Below are 3,595 nucleotides of genomic sequence, written 5' to 3'. Positions count from 1 at the left end.
TGAAACCTTATAAACTTATGAGAATTTTACACACATCATTGTGAAAACACCTTTAGGCTGAATTCCCAACATGCAATAGTAAAAATCCCTACATATCAGTGGCCATGGGAATACAGTTCAACTTTCAAAATCCACCACCTTTGGGTGTGCAAAATTCTAGGGTTAGCCTATTCATATGCATACTGTATATGTACCCCTTCAAGTACTAATACATGACCACCACCTTTGAGTTTATGACCACATATTAGAGTTGAAGGACATCCCACAACTGTATGAGACCGGTGTTTTACAAATCCAACAAGGAAGGTCGTTTTGGCGGCTGCATCCTGTCGAACCCATGGAACCCTCTCTTGGGATATTCCAAAATTACTTACATCCTTAAACAAATTGTGTTATTTTATAATTTATGACAAGGGGCTTAACTATCTTAAAATTAACACAAATATGCCAACAATATTGTTCATCAAAGTAGGTATTCCAGTAAGTCAGAAAATTAGTTTGGTTTCCAATGGAACGAATCGACAAATTCCAGAATAGGGCATGCATCAAAAGAATACCAAAAATATTTAAAATATGCATATCTGATCAAAACAGAGGGCACCACTGTGTAGAGCACAGAAAAACAGAGCCAACGCAAAAAATGGGACCCCAAACAGAGTCTCATAGCCCCCAGAAAGCCCGGTCAAAGTTCAAGTCCAAATTCGGTTGACTGTACTAGTCAAACCGATCCGAAAAGTCAAACCAAATCTATTTGGCTCAACCCCGGTTCGAGTGAACCAGTTCAGACCCAGTCCAACTGGGTTCGGGTCAACCCAAAACGGGTCACCAACCAGGTCAATGGGTCGGGTCTTCGGGTTAGAAAACGGGTCGCCCCGACCCGGGTGGCGCACGTTAGCATCGCCTAGAAATAATATCAGGTGCACGATAGCAAAACCCAGATTCCTTTTTTTTTTTTTCTTAACTTCTGCCTACGAGTGAGATCACCCGCGGCTACCGCCGGCACGTGAGAGTGCATCCGCGGCCATCGGTGGTGATCTACCCACCGTAATTTCTGATTTTTCGAGCTCTACGCCTCCATGTGATCAGATTCTGTTTTCGCCGGCTAAAAAAATCAGCAGAATGCCAGTGTCCGTACGGGTTTTTTAGAAAATTGAAAAAACCCTAAAAACCTTGATTCGAATCGAAAAATTTTCGATTCTCTTATTATGTTCTATTATTTTGAATCCATATAGGTTCAAGAACGGATCTATGGAGACTCTGATACCACATGTTATTATAAATCGATCCGAATAGGGACAAAATCCCAAAAGCCAGGATCTCCATAGGGCGTTCAAGAACACAATCAAATAAATAACAGAAAATAGGGATAGAACCACTGACCTTGTTTCGCATCCATAGTGATGATGATTGCAGCGAAAAATAAAGAACAAAGATCTAGGTGCTTCCCCTCTATTCCCAAAGTAACTGGCCTGATGAGAATACCGTATGCGCAAGGACGATGAACACTGAATATCTCCCTCTCTTTCAAGAATGCACTCTTCAATAGTGATTGAGAATAATTAGTTGTTATCGGTAGAGGGGGGGACCTAGCTCTCCTTATATAGTAATCCCTATAGGGTCTGACTCATCACAGTCCCAATAGGAATCTATCTGGCCCACACTAAGCCAGTCCACATTAGACTTCTAATATAACTTAATGACCCCACTTTATTAGACCAAAACCTTAATTAGCCTGGTTTAAGGATTTAATTATGTCCATATGAAATTTTATTAGAACTAAAATTCTAACACAAAAGCCTCCTAGAAAGATAGACAAAGAAGAGAGATTTTGATTAATTCTTTCATACCCAATGAATACATTGAGATCCCGTTTATAGGGCAATACAACGCAATCTTCTTTAACAAACAATCTAACTAATAATCCTAACTAATTAACAAACAACCCAACTAATAATCCTAACTAATTATCCTATCCTACCCCTTGATTCCCATTTATAACAGCTTCTTCTTATGAATCACGTGTTTTGAGGTGAGAGTATTGTAATCTTGTGAATTCACCTTTATTTAATTAATTGCTTTATAATTCAAAAGATGTTGGTTCTTGATGTTTTGGTAGCTTATAGCATTGACTAGAGAGAGATCTTGTAATCCCATTGTTGATTATAATGGAATGATTTATGTTCGTATAATCATTGTTCTTTGATCGTGGATCCAGATATGCCGCAACCTATCTCCGTCATTAAATCGTTTTATGCCTATTGATATCCATGTACTATTGCATGTGTGTATTCAATCTATCAATGATATCAGATCTATATATGAAAGGATCATTAGGCTATAAAATTAAATAATATTTTGTATCAGCCATGATCTAACGATTGGCGACTCAACCTTCCGAAACCCTAACTCTTTACTTCAACTCATTATGAAATTAGGTAAGCTTTCATCCCTTATTGCAGCGCATCTTTAGTGCAGCTCAACCTCTGGGTGTAAAAAGAAGTAGATGACTTGATTAAGAAGAGAACATAAGGATATTGAAATTTGCCGATTGGGTTTTGATTTGTTAATATCTTTCTGTGGTGTCTTTACCTGATTAGCTACTATTAGGTTTGTATACAAAACTATCTATTTACTATTTGAATTTACAAAAACAACCAAAACAGTGTTACACCCTCAATCATGCATTTTTTGACCATTTTACCCCTCCACGTTCCCTTCTCGATCACCATGTCCATTGTAATCCTCCCGCCCCACCATCCAGATCATCTCTGCCACCCACCGCTGACCTGAACCCCTGCAACAACCTCCACCAGAAACCTCTCCATTGCATTGTTCCTCCATCGATAAACCCCCCAGCACCCCCACAATTCCCTCCCATTATCCTCCTTGTCTGAACCTTCCTCCGACCTCCGAGACATGGCGATCGAAGAGGAATTTACTCTCCTCGATGATTCTTAACTCAGGGACGGTGTTGTGGGCTTTCCAGGAAGACGAAGGAGGGTTGACCAGAACCTCACATAGCTCCTAGAAATACGATTGGAGATTCGCTATCTTTCGAAGACGACGGTACCTCGGCATCGCATTCGCTTTTTCTGCTTTGACGTTGCCCACATCGAATAAATCCATCGGCAGTGAAACCGAAAGATCAGAACAGTTTCTGGTTTTGTAATTTAAAGAGCACAAACGTGAGAAATCGAAAAAACTGGGATTGTTGTTGTTGCAGCAGAAAACTAACTTTCCGCGGATACGAGCTGTGCTCCGTGAGGTACTTGTGGAAGACAAAGGAAAAGACACTGCGAGAGGGTTGGAGCTGGTTCCGGCAAAGACTCTCTGATGCTTAAGTCAACTTCCTTACAACCGAAGGGAATTACAGAACAATATCACAAGAGTGTGAAATGGAAATTGTATTATAACTTGGCCTCTGAGGGAGGCTCTATTTATATTGGTTTCCTAGTAGCTTAAATTGGAGGAGAGGATCCTTCTTGATACGTATCTTTTTGGAAGTAGGAATTATTCTTGGAGAATTTGTTTGACGCAAGATTTCATATCTTGTAGATTCGAGAGGATTCCTTCCCTTAATGGGGAACCGGGAGCA

This window comes from Telopea speciosissima, chromosome 9 (assembly GCF_018873765.1).
Source record: "Telopea speciosissima isolate NSW1024214 ecotype Mountain lineage chromosome 9, Tspe_v1, whole genome shotgun sequence".
NCBI classification, from domain to species: Eukaryota; Viridiplantae; Streptophyta; class Magnoliopsida; order Proteales; family Proteaceae; genus Telopea; species Telopea speciosissima.
The sequence above is the reverse complement of the archived record's forward strand: the minus strand, read 5'-3'. Positions refer to the sequence as shown.